This window comes from Hemiscyllium ocellatum, chromosome 26 (assembly GCF_020745735.1).
Source record: "Hemiscyllium ocellatum isolate sHemOce1 chromosome 26, sHemOce1.pat.X.cur, whole genome shotgun sequence".
Taxonomy (NCBI): Eukaryota; Metazoa; Chordata; class Chondrichthyes; order Orectolobiformes; family Hemiscylliidae; genus Hemiscyllium; species Hemiscyllium ocellatum.
Genome location: NC_083426.1, coordinates 8789491 through 8807727, shown reverse-complemented (window position 1 = coordinate 8807727; position 18237 = coordinate 8789491). Strand labels below are relative to the sequence as shown.

The 18237-nt window shown below is 42.8% G+C and overlaps 1 protein-coding gene across 2 annotated transcripts in view; it reads left to right on the top strand.

Annotated features, from left to right (window-relative positions):
• Positions 1-958: 958 nt before the first annotated feature.
• The window catches only part of cntn2 (contactin 2), a 224344-nt gene continuing 207065 nt past the window's right edge, over positions 959-18237 (top strand). For both annotated transcript variants that reach the window (XM_060845329.1, XM_060845328.1), the window contains exon 1: positions 959-1058. The gene's annotated coding sequence lies outside the window, so the exon portion shown is untranslated. The remainder of the gene's footprint in view (positions 1059-18237) is intronic.

The following is an 18237-nucleotide window of genomic DNA, read 5'->3' as shown; positions in this document are numbered from 1 at the left end:
TGAGAAAGGCAGTGTGAGACAGTAATGTGAGAGAGAGAGTGCGAGAGAGGGAGTGCAAGAGAGAGAGTGCGAGAGAGGGAGTGTGAGAGAGGGAGTGTGAGAGAGGGAGTGTGAGTCAGTAATGTGAGAGAGAGAGTGCGAGAGAGGGAGTGTGAGAGAGGGAGTTTGAGAGAGTAGTGTGAGAGAGAGAGTGCGAGAGAGGGAGTGTGAGTAAGGGAGTGTGAGAGAGTAGTGTGAGAGTGAGAGTTGTGAGTAGTGTGAGAGAGGGAGGAGTGTGTGAGAGGAAGAGACACAGTTAGAGAGAGAGGAGTGAGAGAGATAGAGAGAGAGAGACAGTGAGAGAAAGTAGTTGTGAGGGAGAAGGGGAGCACAAGAGAAGACTGTGAAAGAGGGTTTGCGTGAGATAGAGTGTGGAAAAGGGAGTGTATGAGAGTACAGGGGAGTGTGTGTGAGTGAGCAAATTTGGAAAATAGAGAGATGACGTGTGAGAGTGAGAGAAAGAGAAAGAGAGAGAGAGAATCAGTGTGAAATAGTGAGGGGGTATGTGTGAGAGAGGAATGAGAGGGACAAAATGCGAGAAAGACGTGATAAGAGGTAAGTGTGTAAGACTGTGTGTAAGAGAGAGAGAGTCAAACAGAAAGTGTGTGTGAGAGAGAAAGACAGTGTATCAGACAGAGGGGCAAGTGTGAGAGAGAGATGCACTGTAGAGGTTTGAGTCAGTGAGAGCAGGAGAGTGTGAGAGAGAGAGAGGGCGAGAGAGAAGCAAAATGCTGAGGAAACTGTCAATACATGAATCATGTACGAAGGGCTCCTCTTAGTGGCCCTGGAGCTGAACAAATGGAAATCTCCCAAGAGCTGTTACGTTTACTGGAAGAGGAGGAGCACAGTCTAGTGCAAATGCTGCAGTGCTGGTGGAACACATGCAAAGGATTCTGAATAACATTTCAGCAAAGGGAGAATTCAGGGGGAAAAAGACCCAGAAGGGGCTGTTCACCTGTTACGAGGAGATGTGAGACCTGCTGGAGTTCTTTGATGTTCAAGATCTTGGCAAAAAAAAGGTAGGATTATCTTTTCATTTCAGTGCTCTTAATGAACAGATCTGATTTTCCCGTTAATGCTTATCGAAAGCAGAAGCCTTGTATCAGTGTCACTGATCTACTGCTGGGATAAGCTGCAGTGTACAGTATCAGGGAAGTATCAAGGCAGGAAGTACAGAAGTGAAGCGTTTGTCAGGAGTGTTGCTTATATTTAAAGGCCCCTGTTTCTGTCCAGTGTACATATCTGCCTTTGCCTGCAATAAACAGCAGGTTGAAAAGCCAGGACCAGTTTCCACCGTGTCAGCATTTGTACAGCAGCCACTACAGCACCTGTCCTGTTCTATGGAGCAAGCAATCTTCTCTCACTCTCTCTTTCACTCGCACTCTCTCACCTACCCTCTCTGCCTTCCTCAATCTTCATCCACTCATTTTCCCAACCCTTCACTCACTCCTCCGTGTCTCATTCTCACTTGCTTGCTTTCTGCCCCTCTCATTCTCACCCCAATTCTCCTTTCTCTCTGTGTGGCTCTCACCCATTCTCTCTTGATTTCCCCAAAAGCCCCTCACCCTTTCTCTCATGTTTCCCCCATCAACACTCTCCCTTCTTCTTGCCATCCTTCCCTTGTGGTCCAACTCTCTGCCAGAGGTTGGCTATCTCTCTCTTCCCCTCTCTCCCATTCCTTCTCTCCTTCCCTTCCCTCTACCAGTGTCTTGTGCCCACTCTCTCCCAGCCCCTCTCTCTTTCTTTCTCTCTCTCACTCATTCTCTAACACACAGGATGGCTTGTCCACCTTGCTGAACACACCGATATTGACGTGAAGTGCATGGTGATGACATCATCACACCCTGAGTCTCAGCCAAGAGAAATTTGATTCAAAGACCGTAGGCAGCCGGCACCAAATTGATAGCTTAGAGCCTTAGGTATCACCATGTATTAAACAATGCAATTCCAATAATACATTAGAAGTCTGTGATTATTATCGATAAACAGAAAACAGAGACAGACTGGCTATGACAGAAATCGAGGGAATTTCCTGACTGTCCCCAGGAACCATTCTGTACCTCGTTATCCTTGCCATCCACTCCACACTTTCCCTGAGATTTTCCAAAGGTGTATGTATGAAAACCAATCCACCCTGGCAGAGGAGGGTGGACTCATGCTGTGCCATTGGGTGTGAATTGAATGTACCAACCTGGACCTTACAGCAGAGGGGCAGGCTATTCAGCCCAACTCGTCTGTGCTGTTCCACACAGCTTACATTACACATTCCTTTTCACCAAACCAAGTAAGTCATCTAACATGACCCTAACGCAGACCCTGCATGGGGTTCTGGTAGTGCAGAGGTCATGATGGACCTCTGGGTTCAAATCTCACCTGTTCTAGAGGTAATTCTCTGAACAGGTTGATTCCGCCGGGCTGAAACTCTGGTGGTACATTTGGTGCAACTCTTCGAACTAACAAAGTTCACATCATCATAGTCTGTGCAACAAAGCAAAGATTTAAATGACTTTTGGATTATATTCTGAAGTGCCCCCTGTGTGTCAATGGCAGATTAAGTCTCAACTAAACACTCAGTTTCTGCATGTCTTATAGAAGTGTTTTAATGGCTACACTGATAAACCCAACATTGTTTGCTCATCTCCTTTTGAACTGCGTGGCTTGCGAGGACTATTTCAGAGGGCAATTGAGAGTGAATTGGGTCATGTGTAGGCCAGACCAGGTAAGGATAGCAGATTTCCTTCCCTAGAGGACAACAGTGAAGTATTTGAGTTTTACAACAAGTGATTATAGTGGCCATGGTCACCATTACGGAAACTGTCTTTATGTTGGATTTAAATGGCACCCGTTGCCATGGTGACACTTTTAATATCTTTGGAGTCATGAATGCCTCACGGAGCTGAGACTGAGTTGTTTGTTGCCTCCTTTCCTACCCATGATCCTCCACTGCTCCCACCATGTGACTTTTTGCCAAGCCTCCACCCTATTTTAAATGGACACTGTTTCCACATTGATTTTCCCATGTAAAGTTCAGTTATATTGGAAAGTAGAGCTGCCACCTTGAGCAATGAAAGATCCAGCAAGCAGTGGTCATGTGTCCAGTTGGATTCTCCCTAGCCTGGCATGCTCTATTCGAGTAGAATTCCAAAAGAGGATTCAGGTAGAATCCCCACAGTGTAGAAGCAGGTCATTTGACCCATCAAGTCCACACCGACTCTCCAAAGAGCATCCCACTCAGACCATCCTGCCTGCCCTATCCCAGTAACCCTACATTATCCCATGGCTAATCCACCTATCCTGCACATCCCTGGACACCATGGGGCAGATTGAGGTATTTTAATTTTTCAGGTTGGGGGGGGGCTGCAAGGGGACGATGTTCTCCTCACTGATGTTCCTTACCCAGGCACGATTCCCTCACTATAACATTATTGTTCAGCCAGCAATGCCCACATCCATGAACAGATAATAAACCACACCCAATTGAGACTGGTGCGGAGGTAGTATGGTGAGGAGAAGGGATATCTGAGTTCCACTCCGAGGTCTGCATCACCCACTGGTTAGCAAGTTCCATACATAAACATGAGAAACTTAAAGCCACAAAGTTAAAATCTCACCACCCAAGAGAGCTATGCTCTTGGCAATCTTCCTTAATGGTAAACGTTTAAGCAGTGAATATACCTTATAACGGAAGTCAATTGCATAGGTTCCAGAAATGGATATGTACAGTATACGGTAGAAAAACAAAAAATGGCAATTAATGTTTTATTACATATAATGTCCAGCTGGAAAAATTACACACAGTTTGCCCCATCTATTCTTATTATGGGGTTCTCTGGTAGAATTCAATAATCATAACCACAATGAACACCCAGGAGTAGATGCTCCAGGCAACAATCTATCATGCAAACCACACGCACACCCTCACCCTCTCTGATACATACAAACCCCCTCACCCTCTCTCTGATACATACGCACCCTCACCCTCTCTCTGATACATACACACCCTCACCCGCTCTCTGATACATACACACCCTCAACCGCTCTCTGATACTTACTCACCATCACCCTCTCTCTGATACATACACACCCTCACCCTCTCTCTGATGCATACGCACCCTCACCCTCTCTCTGATACATACGCACCCTCACTCTCTCTCTGATACATACACACCCTCACCCTCTCTCTGATACATACACACCCTCACCCTCACTCTCATACATACAAACCCCCTCACCCTCTCTCTGATACTTACACACCCTCACCCTCTCTCTGGCACGCGCGCACACACACACACACACACACACACACACACACTCTCTCTCTGATATACACACACCCTCTCTCTGACACACAAACACATACACCTTCTCTCTAATACACACAAACCCCCTCACCATCTCTTTGATACACACACACACACACACACACTCTCTCTTTGATAGACAGACACACACACCCCCTCTCTCTGATAGATAGGCACACATACACACCCTCTCTCTGATACACACAAACCCCCTCACCCTCTTGCATATATACACACACACACATACCCTCAACCTCTCTCTTATACACAAACACACAAACACCCTCTCTTTGATACACACACACACCCTCACCGTTTCTCTCATACACACACAAACACTCTCACTGTCTGCCTCTCACACACACACACACACACTCTACCACAGTGCCTTATTTTACATTAATTGAGGATTTTTCTTTGTTTCTCGGCTTTTTCTCCACATTTTGGTTTTTGTTCTGATAAACAAACCTCAGATGTCCCATGGGTGAAATGGTCTATAGGATGTTATAGACGGTAAGCAAATCTGCACATAGTGAAGACTTGTGTTGAGACTTTGCTATACCTCATTGGCTGCAAATCACTTTGAGAAGTCCTGGGGATGTACAAGGCGCTAGGTAAATGCCAGCCTTTTATTTCCTTTCCCTAGCCAAATAGAAGAAGCTGTGATGGTATTGGATAGCACTGAATTTGTAAAGAAAAGTCACTATAGCATTGTTCTCTCATAACAGAGTGAGAACTGGCAGCAGGTTTAACCAAGGGAAACTACATCTCAGCTGAGGCCTTCATTTTAACCTCAGCTGGTGTGAGAATTGAACCTGTAGCGCGGGCGTCACTCCACGTTGCAGATCAGCCTTCCAGCCAACTGAGCTAACCAGCCCCCACAACAAGCTACTGACCAAACAATGGACTAAATGCTCAGACTTCTGTTGTGAACTTGGCCTGACAGATTCCATTAACTTACTCCTGTTTCAACCTTTTCGATAGAGTAGGTTCAAGTACTGCTGCCATTGTACGTTACAAATTGCTAACCTGAACCTTAATGCAGCCTGGGTAACAATAAAATGATTTCTATGTTAAAATCAGATTGAAAAAGCCCGAAAGGTAAACACACATCACAAGCTTATTTTCAATTCTGCAGTGAACAAAAAGCAGAATTGTGATGGCATGGAAGAAGAGTGTGAGGGAATACAAAGTGTGAGTTTCCATTCACAACCATAAAAGAGAAGAACCAGTAATGGTGCTAACTGTATGGGCATGTCATTCTGCAGGATAAATCAATCCGCTTGATTGACACTTCATCTATCGTGTACAAAATTCACTCCCTTCACCACCGAAGCTCAGTAGCTGCAGTGTGTGCCATCTACCAGACTCACTGCAGAAATTCACCAAACCTCTTCAAACAACAAACCCACACCACTTCAGTGTGAAAATATATTACCGTTTCTTCGCTATCATTGAGTCAAAATCCCTGGAGCTTCTTTCAGAACAGCGCTGTGAGTGTCTCTACGTCCAAATTTGTAGCAACTTGAAAAAAAATCAACTTGTCTAGGATAATTGGGCTGGGCAATAAATGCTGACCCATCAGTGACTGAATAAAATAACCATACCTGACTGAGAATGGTAGAATTAGAATTCCTACAGTGTGGGAACTGGCCCTTTGACCCAACAAGTCCACACCAAACAGTAACCCATTCAGATCCTTTCCCCTGACTAATGCACCTAACCTACACATCCCTGAGCACTATGGGCAACTTGGCATGGTAAATTCACCTAACCTGCACATCTTTCGATTGTGGAAGGAAATTGGAGCACCCGAAATAAACCCATACAGACACAGGGAGAATGTACAAACTCCAAGCAGACAGTGACCTGAGTCAGAGATCAAACCTGAGACCCTGGCGTTGTGAGGCAGCAGTACTAACCACTTAGCCATCATGCCACCCCTAATGTGGCAGTGTATTTGTGTGCAAACTGACTATATCATTACAACATTGATAACACATGGAGCAATGGCCAGTTATACCAGGTGCAAAAATTAACTTTTTCCTGGCTACATCAGTTCTGAGGGAGAGTCACTGGACCCGAAATGTTAATTCTGCTTTCTCTGTTGCCAGACCTGCTGAACTTTTCCAGCAATTCCTTTTTTGTAACAGTTATACTACCAGCTTCTCATTACCCACTGGCTGGGAGCTCCAGACATAAAGCGTTACAATCCACAACAAAGCCAAAGCTACTTCCTTGATGAGATTATTTGTGAGTGAGCGTACTCACAAACTGTATTACACAGTGTGCATTAATATGAAGTTGCTGTTCTGAAGCAGTAACCAAAACATGCCTGAAGGATGCTGCAGATATGATGTTCTTACCTCTGCGTCTGAAAGGTGTGGGTTCGCTTCAGATATTTGAACACGACAGCAAGGCTGAGGCTTCAAGTGCTGTATTTTCAAAGGAGTCACTGGCTTTTCTCATTCACACAGCAGATGTGTGCGTTGCTGGCTGGACCAGCATATATTGTCTGTGCTTAGTTGACCTTCAGAAGGTGGTGGTGAGCTGCCTTTTTGAACTGTTGCAGTTCATCTTCCATTACAGTGCTCTTAGGAAGAGAGTTCCAGCTTTTTGACCAACAACAATGATGAAATGGTAATATATTTCCAATTCAACATGAAATGTGACCTGGAGGGGAATGAGCAGTTGGTGGTGATCCCATCTCTCTGTCATCCTTGACCTTTGAGTGATAGAGATGACTGACTTGTGTGCTCCAAGAATTGTACAAGGCTCAAAGACTGTCTAGAGAGTTATTCCCAGTTTTGTGGCTAATGTTTAGCTGAAACGTCACAGGAGTAGATTATGTGCTCATTATTATGTCGCAGTTTGCATGACTTCACTGTGTATAAATGGGTCACCATTATTCCTGTCAGTGTTTTAAGATATCTTGAGGTGACGAAAGGCACATTAGAAATGCAAGTTCTGTCTCTCTATGGGCATGACTTTTCCTTTGGTTGACAAAGATTGAGGACACAAAAAATGGAATTGACAGGGTCAGAGAAGAGGTGCCACCTTTACCTCACTGACTGAGTTAGTTGACCAATGAATATCCTTCTAGTAGGTCAGGAATTGTTGCATAAAATGTGGAAACTGCTACATGAAAGGATGTGAATTTACTCCAAGGGTGAATGTTAAAAGAAACACTCTTAGTATTGAAAGATTGATGCAGCTCTGGAGGGTTACAACAACTGTCAGTTTGAAGATCCTTGAAGGGTCAATTTAGACTGAATAGTTATGGGCAAGGAACGGTGGAATGGGTTGATGAAGCTGTTAGTTTTAGTTCAAATGCCAGATAATACAGAGTGTGAGGATGAAGGTAATGTTCTCTGTTTTAGCCTTTCTGATAGATAACATCAGGTTAGACAGTTTATGAAGTGTAGAGATACAGTATTATTTTAAATCAATTTTAGCCTCTCCCATTATTAGAACCAAGAGCTTATAGGTTCAGAGGCTGAATCTGATACTTAATTGGAGAAGATTATCTTGTTTCACTCTCCGTACCTTTACTGGATGCAGTCCCTTTCACAATGCGCCTTTAATGGTCAGAGCATTGAGTGCAACAGTTGGGACATCATGTTGCAGCTGTATGGGACATTAGTTAGGCCATTGTTGGAATACTGCATCCACTTCTGGCCTCTCTGTTATAGGAAGGATGTTGTGAAACTTGGATGGGTTCAGAAAAGATTCACAATGATGTTGCCAGGGCCGGAGGGTTTGAGCTTTCGGGAGAGGCTGAATAGGTTGGGGCTATTTTCCCTGAAGGGTCAGGGGCTAAGAAGTGACCTTATAGAGATTTACAAAATTATGAGGGGCATGGATAGAGTGAATAGTCAAGGTCTTTTCCCCAGGGCATGAGAGTCCAAAATTAGAGGGCTCAGGTTTAGGGTGAGAGGGGCAACTTTTTTCACACAGAGGGTGGTATGTGTATGGAATGAGCTGCCAGAGGAAGTGATGGAGGCTGGTACAATTACATCATTTAAAAGGCATCTGGATGGGTATATGATTAGGAAGCGTTTCGAGGGATGTGGGCCAAGGGCTGGCAAATGGGGCTAGATTAATTTAGGATATGTGAACAAATTGGACTGTTTCTGCACTGTACAGCTCTATGACTGTGACTCTAAGAGTGATAAATATTTAACAAAAAAAAAGACCTGCAGATGCTGAAAATCAGAAACAAAAACAGAAATTTCTGGAAAAACTCAGCAGGCCTGATAGCATCCGTGGAGAGAAATCACAGTTAACATTTCGGGTCCAGTGACCATTCTTCAGAAACAGTTCTGAGTTTCTCCAATAATTTCTGTTTGTGATAAATACTTACTTCCTCTTATATACATTTCTGGGTCAATATCCAACACCAAGTACAACATTATTTCAGACTTTCAAACTTTTCCTCATGTATCCTCACTCTCCATAACAATCTATTTGTCTGAGAGTCTAACTCCATCTAGGCCCTGCTTACACTTCCATTGTATTCCACCTCTCCAGCTGACCTGTATTGCTCAAGTACACAGCCTTGAGATAGAACCACATCAAACCCAGCTCATGATATGTAAAATGACAAAGCTTAAAAGATGTCTGAGGTTTCCAGTTCCACATTTTTGGATGACCCAGTTTTATTTTGCACAGATAATATATAAGTTGCTGATGTGGAACATTCCGCGAGATGGAGGTTTCTTTGGGACACAACCTTTAGCTGTAAGAGGATTTCTCTTGGACGTTGATGTAGGGTATTTCCCGAAGCAAGCAGAGGATTATAATGAACTAATGTTTGTAAAATCCTCCCCAGCAATAGCTGCACAGGGAAAATACTCTGACGTTGACAGTTATAAAGACACATGATATAAGCACATTGGCAGAGAAATCTGACACAGAAATAGACAACTGAAGAATGCAAATAAAAACAGAAACTGCAGCAGAAACACAGCAGTCTAGCTTCATCTGTGAAGAAAGAAACAGAGTTAATGCTTTAAGTCCAATCAGACTTTACTTCTTCAACAATAAAAACAGAAATTACTGGAAAAGCTCACCAGATCTGGCAGCATCTGTGGTGAGAAATCAGAGTTAGCATTTTGGGTCCAGTGATCCAATTCTATAGAGAGAGGCAGAATAGGCTGGGGCTGTTTTCCCGAAGTATTAGAGGCTGACGAATGACCTTATAGAGGTTTATAAAATCAGGAGGGATGTGGATAGGGTGAATAGCCAAGGTCCTTTCCCCAGGGTATGAAAGTCCAAAACTAGAGGGCATAGGTTGAAGGTGAGAGGGGAAAGATTTAAACAGAACCTAAGGGGCAACTTTTTCATGCAGAGTATGTATGTATGTATGTATGGAATGAGCTGCCAGAGGAAGCAGTGGAGGCTGGTACAATCACAACATTTAAAAGGATGGGTATACAAATAGGAAGGGTTTGGAGGGATATGAGCCAAGTGCTGACAAATGGGACTTGATTAATTTAGGATATCCTGATGAGTTGGACCGAAGGGTCTGTTTCTGTACTGTACAGCTCTATGGCTCGATGACTCTAAGAGTGATAAATATTTAACGAGAAACCAAAAGACTTGCAGAAGTCGTAAACCAGAAACAAAAACTGAAATTGCTGGAAAAAACTCAGCAGACCTGGCAACATCTGTGGAAAGAAATCACAGTTAACATTTCAGGTTCAGTGACCATTCTTTCGAACCAATTCTGAGTTCCATTTTTGTTTCTGATTTACAACTTCCACAGTTCCCTCAGTTTGATTTTCCTTCTTCTCCAGTTCCGCAGAGTCTTATTGGACTCAAAATGTTAACTGTTTTACTCTCCACTGATGTTGGATTTCTCCTGCACTTCCATTTTTATTTCAGAATTCAAGCATCTGCAATATTTTGCTTTTATTACTAAGGAACACAAACAGTAAACTCAGACCGGCCAGCGAGCGGGGAAATCAGAGGTACATTTTCAATGTCCTATAGGTCCAAAGCAGACACATGAATTATGAGAGAGCTTGAATGTGACACACGTGGTGGATAACACCATCGGCTCTGAGTTATTACAGGGTCATGTTCTCCTTAAGACACCTGAGCACAAACACTGCTGTGCATCACTGAGGGAGTGCTACACTGTCACATGTCATCTTTCAGCTGAAATGTTAAGTTGTCAGACCTCTCAGTTGCATGTAAAATGTCCTGTGATCCAATGTGAAGCAGAGGGGAGTTCGCTCTGTAGTCCTGGTCAGTATTTGTCCCTCAATCAACATCAGAACAAAAACATCTTATTTGACCATTACCTCGTTATGGTTTTTGGGATTCTGCAATGGTCAAATTGGCTACTACTTTACAACAGTGCAAAAACATTTAATGGACAGTAAAATATTTTGGGACATCAAGAAAGTCCTTTATCTTTTTTAATTTTTAAGAAGCAAAATAATAATGGTCAAGAGTAACATTAAATGAACAGTATCAATCTCCTCTTTTATCTAGAATCTCTCTTTTCCTTTATTCTGTCAATCTAATTCATTCCCGTCCATCTAGCACTGTCACAGTAACTGATTCAAAAATGCTCAGAGACTGGTACATTCACTGCCTCTGGTGATTTTTATGAAAGATTGCCAACATTTCCACGTGACAAATACATGGAACTGTATCGAGCCGCGTTAAGTTGCCAGCTCATATCCACCAGAATCATTTATATTATACATTCCCAATGAGCTGAGACTAAGACTTTTTCCACAGAGGGTGGCGCGTGTGTGGAATGAGCTGCCAAAAGAAGTGGTGGAGGCTGGTACAATTACAGCATTTAAAAGATATCTGGATGGGTATATGAATAGGAAGGGTTTAGAATCATTGAGTCATAGAGATGTACAGCATGGAAACAGACCTTTCGGTCCAACCCGTCCATGCCGACCAGATATCCCAACCCAATCTAGTCCCACCTGCCAGCACCCGGCCCATATCCCTCCAAACCCTTCCTATTCATATACCCATCCAAATGCCTTTTAAATGTTGCAATTGTACCAGCCTCCACCACTTCCTCTGGCAGCTCATTCCATACTCGTACCTCCCTCTGCATGAAAATGTTGCCCCTAATGTCTCTTTTATATCTTTCCCTTTCACCCAAAACCTATGCCCTCTAGTTCTGGACTCCCTGACCCCAGGGAAAAGACTTTGCCTATTTACCCTATCCATACCCCTCATAATTTTGTAAACCTCTATAAGGTCACCCCTCAGCCTCCGACACTCCACGAAAAACAGCCCCGGCCTGTTCAGCCTCTCCCTCTAGCTCAGATCCCCCAACCCTGGCAACATCCTTGTAAATCTTTTCTGAACACTTTCAAGTTTCACAACATCTTTCCGATAGGAAGGAGACCAGAATTGCACGCAATATTCCATCAGTGGTCATTTAGAGAGATATGGGTCAAACGCTGGCAAATGGGACTAGATTAATTTACGAAATCTGGTCAGCATGGACGAGTTGGACGAAAAGGTCTATTTCCATACTGTACATCTCCACGATTCTATGACTCCAAGATGAGATTAAACTCACTGATGACTTCTGCCAAAATGATGGCTGGAGAAAATCTCTAATAACATGGCATGCAGAGGTGGAAGTGCTATGGAAAAACGTGATTGCATTGTCTTGCTCAATGCGCTCAGGTTAAGGAAGATCTGTATAGCGTATAATATAAAACAGAGAGGGACCATATGTTGTAACAGGACAGAGAAAACAAGAACAAATGGATATGTAACAGAACACATCGAATAGTTGTATTGATCAATGGGTAGTGTTCATGGGCAACAATGAACAGCCGGATCTGGGGAAGAGGTCACAAATGTTACAGAGAATACACAAGGCAATAGCATGCAGGGAACAAGCAAAGAGGCATATGAGAATGAATGTATCTGGTTTAAGGATGGCATTGTCCAGGAGTATTGAAATAATAATTGTTATGAAGGTTAGCTGTGCTCACTATAGTAGTATACTAAGTAAATGCGAAATATATCATAAGGCAAAAAGACATCCTGAAGGAGGCAGTATTGCTGTGGGAAAATGTGAATGTGTTGTCTTAAACAATGCGTGTGGACAGAAAGGGAGTAATGGAGAATGAAAGGGGATGATAGGAATCATTCAGGCAGAAGAAGACTCACTTGTCCAGCTAACCTTCCTTCTGTGGCTGTAATGCTCTGTAGAGGATGATATAAATTCCTCACCTCCTCCATGCTCCTCAGAGAGGTGAGAATGCTGGCAAAAACCTCAATGCAATTGGAATCATCATAGAATCATAGAATCTGTGGAAGCAGATCATTTGTCCCATCAAGTCCACACCTATCCTCCAAAAAGCATCCCATCCAGACCCACCTCCCTACGCTATCGCTATAGCCTTACATTTCCTATGGCTAATCCACCTAGCCTGCACATCCCTGGACGCTATGTGCAATTCAGCCTGGCCAATCTATCCAACCTGCACACCTTTTGACTGTGGGAGGAAACCGGAGCACCAAAGGGAACCCATGCAGACACGGGGAGAATGTGCCAACTCCACACAGACGGTCGCCCAATGGTGGAATCGAATCTCGATCCCTGATGCTGTGAATTATGAATCGTGAAAAAAAAACCTGAATATCACCATTTAGCGAGTAGGAGATGGCATAGATGTTTTTGGACATCTACAGAAACACAAGTTACATTTATATCACATCTTTAGTAAAATAAAGCCTCTCAAGGCATTTCACAGGAATGATATCAAACAAATTTTGACACTAAATCACAAATGGAGACGTTAGAACCAGTGACTAAAAGCTTAATCAAAGAGATTGGATTTCATTATCATCTTAAAGGGGATAAGGCAGGAAAGCAGACAGGAAATGCCAGAGACAAGGGCCTTGGCAGCTGAAAATACAGACATTGATAGAGCAGTAATCAAAATTGAGGATGTCCAAGAAACTAGAACCAGAGGAATGCAGAGATCTCAGAATGGTTGTGAGACTGGAACAGTGAATGGAGGATCAGTATAATGAAAAAGTTTTTTTTCAAAATGAGGATTTTAAGATCTAACTCTGTTAAACAAGAAGGATATCTGGGCCACTGTGAATGTTAGTAGAAGCGTTCTCAGAGTGTTGAAGATAATACAGTAAGATCTGTTGGAGTGAAGAACTGTTGTAGGGAAGAGTCCAGATTAGACTGGTGCTGGAAAAGCACATCAGGTCAGGTAGCATCTGAGGAACAGGAGAATCAACATTTCCTGATGAAGGGCTCCTGCCCGAAATGTCAATTCTCCTGGTCCTTGGATGCTGCCTGACCTGCTGTGCTTTTCCAGTAGCACACTAATCTAGACTCTAATCTCCAATATCGGCAATCCTCGTTTTCACCCAGTTGCAGGGAAGATCTTGTAGTCTCAGATAAAAGGAGTGCTGAAGGATGGATAAGGGGAAAGTCCCAAACAGGGAAATCCATATTGCATGGTACAGTAGCAGTCATAGAGGGGATCCGACGAAATTGTGGTGGGTCAAGGAAATTGTTAGATGATACTAGAAGAGAAAGCATTGAGCGTTGAGGCAGGACTGAAGACAGGACAACCTTTTTGGGTGATATTAAAACAGACCATAGAGATATCAAGAGTTTAAATTGAGTTTTAGGGCAAGACTGAATCTAACAGAATGAGTCTGGATGCTCTTATCAAGGAGATCGGTGACATTTGAGATAGAATTTGGATATACAGCTAACAACTCGGGTCCAATTAGATTCTAATATCTTGTGGGTTTGTAAAAAAGTACCAGCTCAAGGTGTTTTCAGACAAGATGCTGTCCTGTTCATCATAGGATCCAAAAGCTGGTGATCAGAATATTTTTAATTTTCAAATCCAGAAGCAAGGTTGTTATAACCTCCAGCACTCTCTTAGATTGAAAGAATTCAATATGTGCCTTAAATTACAATGAGATTTACTCAGAAACCTGATACACGCCGACTGAAGAAAAAGGTGATACAAAACCAGGACAAACATAGATTTATGTGTAGTGCTGTTTGCAGAGTCGAGAGTATGGTGCTGGAAAAGCACAGCAGATCAGGCAGCTTCAGAGGACCAGGAGAACCAACATCTCAGGCCTAAGCCCTTCCTCAGGAATAGGCTTGTGGGCTGGGGGCTGAGAGATAAATGGGAGGGGGTTGGGGCTGGGAGGATGGTTGTTGGGAATGTGATAAGCAGATGGAAGTGGGGGAGAAGGTGATGGGTCAAAGGGGTGGGTGAAGCGGATAGATGTGGAGGACAATGGACAGGTCAAGAACACAGTGCCAAGTTGGAGGCTTGGGACTAGGATATGAAAGAAATCAGTGTCTTTAGAAAAGGGACTGCCTCAGCTAAGCATCCTAATGATGTAATAAAATGTCATTTGTATATTCTTCATGCAAAACGTCTGAATGTGTCTGGACTGAAAGGGTTAACCTCCCTAAAGTGAAAAGCTTTAGATATTTCTTTTTTGTGCAGGAATGGTAACTGCAGGGAAAAGACTGATTCAGAGATTGTTGTGGAGAATGGAACATGGACAACAGGATGTTGGGATAGAGGAGGTGAATGCAGCAGTGTTGTGTGACAAGATGATGTGCTCAGTGACTGAGGTGGGGGAGAGGTGCATTCCCCCCCCCCCAGTTGTGTTCTGGCAATGTTGCTGCAATTTCCAACGTAATTTCCAGTCTAATTTCTCATATGCTTAGATGCTTTCTGGCCTTGAAGCAAGAGGACATGAGAAGGTTAGAACATTAAGCCCAGCCAGCTACATCCATAACCCATGAATGAATAAAACAAAATCATGCCCTTTTAAATCGAAATCTAATTAAAACACACAAAAGAAAAAATGGTGCTGCTGTTGTGACAGTCAGAGCTGAACCCAATAGCCAATATTAACATGTCTGTCCAAAACTTGAGTGCTGCTGAGAAAAGACATAACCCTTTCCTTATGCAGTCCTCAGGACAAATGAAAGAAAAACACATTTCAAAGGTGCGACAATTTACGCTGTGTGAGAAAAGTGTATGGATTAGTTGGCAAGCTGAATAGGATCGATGAAAATCTTGCCATTGAGAATGTACCAGGGAACCATAATCTCTCACGTTTTTATTTATTTCAACAAACGTGCAATGCCTGGCAATGTTCCTTTCCCATACAGAAGCTGAGTTCCCACGTACAAATACAGGCAAGTTCTACGAAGTGTGCATGAGCCACATTGCAAGCCCAGAAGATAATCGTAAATCGATAGTTAACATAATTCTCTGCATACTTGAGATTATTCAGCAAATGCTGTCCAGTCACAGAATTATATTCCATAGTAGACACCATGTTCAAAGTTTTGCAAACATAAATTGGTTGAACCATTTAATAGTCTGTCTATTGTGAACAGCTAAATGTGTGCACGGTCTGATATGATCGGTCTTTATAAATTGTTGCTTCCTTTGAAATTTGGCATTCTTGATGGTACCTTTGACAGTATATCTCCTTTTTCGTAATTGACAAGAGACGTTTTGAGCTGACTGGCAGCATTTCTGTAATCTCTCAAAGTAGAGAAATTGAAATTTCAGCTGAACATTCTATCAACGACAGTAAAATAAGGCTCTGGATAAATCAGGATTTATCTAAACATTTATTCAGCATTACTAGCAAGGTGTATATTTAGCATTCATCCCAGGTCCCCCTTGAGAGATGATATTGGACTTTCTTGAACCATGACAAGTTGTGTGTTGAACGTGCCCCTGTAATGCTGTTATGGAGGGCATTCACAGATATTGACCCAGCGATGATGAAGGGGTGGCTGATATATTTCTAAGTTGGAATTGAGTGTGACTTGGAGCTAACTTTGGAGGGGCTGGTTTTTCCAAGCACCTGTTGCCTTGTCCTTTTCAGATGAATCCTTCGGGAAGAGCAGCTAACTGATGAAGCTAAGAAACCTTCAGTGAGTAATTGTTCTCCTTCATTACCTAGAAACATAGAAAATGGGAGCAAGACTAGGCCATTTGGACTTTCAAACTTACTTCGCCATTCATTATAATCATGGCCGATCTTCCAACTCAAAAGCCTATTCCTGCTTTTGCCCCATATCCTATGTTCCCTTTCACCCCAAGTGTTTATCGAAATCTGACGATATCACCTAGTGAGATGATGAAACATCTGCAGAAAAACACATCAGCTCAGCAAACAAATCTACGACCTCACCCACAAGCCGAGCTCCAAATCTTTTCAAAAACTCTCATCATACCATGTTTTGGCTTTGACTGCTTTTTGTGGTAGAGAATTTCCACAGGCTCACCACTCTCTGGCTGAAGAAATTTCTCCTCATTTTCAATCTTAAATGGCTTACCCTGTATCCTTAGACTGCGACGCCTGGTTCTGAACTCCCTCACCGGTGAGAACATCCTTTTTGTACTTGCCCTGTCCAGTCCTGTTAGAATTTTATAGGTTTCTCTGAGATATTCCCCTTCTGAACTCCAGTGAATACAATTCCAACTGATTCAACCTCTCCTTACACATCAATCCCGGCAGCCCAGGATTCGGTCTGGTAAACCTTTGCTGTGTCCCTCAATAGCAAGATTGTCCTTCCTCAAACTCCACTCAATATTCCATGTGTGGTCTCTTCAAGACCCTGTACAACTGCAACAAAACATCTTTGTTCCTGTACTCTAAGAATCACTGTGAAGGTCAGCATACCATTTGTTTTCTTTACTGTCTGCTACACCTACCTGATTACCTTCAGCGAATGGTGTATGGAGGACATTGAGGTCTCTTTGCACATTTCCCCCTGAGAATTTATAGCCATGTAGATAACAATCTACCTTCCTGTTTTTGCTACCAAAGCGAATAACCTCACATTTGTCCATGTTATGTGGCATCTGCTGTGTATTTGTCTGAATGAATGATCAAGTTGCCTTAATTGAGAATAGAAAACATAGCAAAGTTCAAAGTGTAGAACATCTTGGACTGCAGACTTTAGGGCCACAGCAACTGATATATTCAGCCACACTATGCTCTGAATTCATAATTAGCAGACAAGACCAAACTACAAAGACTTGACAGACAGGGGAAAGGAAGAATTGAAATGATACTTCAAATGTGGTTGGACTAAATTGGAAAATTCATTCTTTCAGCATTTTGAATGAAAACAGCCTGAGAGCGTGTCAAATTCATGTAAAGAATAATAATAAATAATGGTACACATTTTTTGACACATGTTTCTTCTCAATAATTTCAAAGCTGTTTGTAATGAATCCTTACTGACTCAAAATTGGAGACCAAAGCCAGAAGTTACTCTTTAAGTTAAGAAACAATTATATACAAATGGTTAGTGAATATGTTCTGTCCAGAATTAATAACTAACTTAGTGATAGTATTAAAGTGATGTACTGAAGCTACATGATAGTACTCTACATGACTCCATAGCACATCATGCACTAACCATTTGCTGAAATGAGACTTCTATCAATTCTCTGTATCAGTTAGTTCAGCGGAGGGAGTAATCTTCTCCTTTATTCTTCTGTCTCATTTTTCCCACTATATCCGGTCATGATGTCTGTTTTCTGCTTCCCCCAGTCTTAGGTGTTTCTCATTCTGGAGGCTCTTTTCCTCAAGACTTTCTCAGCTCATGTCCATCCACCTCCCTCTCGGTGTTCTCCTTGTCCTCATCCCTGGTACTATCCAAATCAATGTCCTCCTCATCTTTCAGCATCTAACAGATGACCAATCCCAGTGTCCTCTCCTTAGCCACTTCAATTGCTCTGATTTTCTCTCAGATGCTGTCTTTTTGGTCTCTTCTCAAGGCATAGGAGATCTACCTCAATATCCTCATCTCCAGAATGTCTAACTTTCTTTCATCCACTTCCTTCAAGGGCAGCCTTAACAA